This window comes from Triticum dicoccoides, chromosome 5A (assembly GCF_002162155.2).
Source record: "Triticum dicoccoides isolate Atlit2015 ecotype Zavitan chromosome 5A, WEW_v2.0, whole genome shotgun sequence".
Taxonomy (NCBI): Eukaryota; Viridiplantae; Streptophyta; class Magnoliopsida; order Poales; family Poaceae; genus Triticum; species Triticum dicoccoides.
Window position 1 is genome coordinate 382,850,916 of NC_041388.1, and position 282 is coordinate 382,851,197.

Sequence of the window (282 nt, forward strand, 5' to 3'; positions counted from 1 at the left end):
AGTGGGGAGTTGGGGACGGGGAGTGGGGAAAGCTGTTGGGAAAGCAGGGTTTTGTCCCCTGCTTTTGGGTGCGCGCGATGATGTCGCCGGTTTGCCATCCAAGCCAGGATAGCAGGCACTTCACATGGACAGCAAAGCAACTTTGCTCGTACTAGATGGATGCCAATCGGCGACGCTTTGCTATTTCCTGGACAACCTAGTTTTTGTACTATATAGGAGGAGAAGAAATTAAATGTGTTGGGGGAGGTTGAATCTCGTCTTATTTTGCATGATGTTTATGTT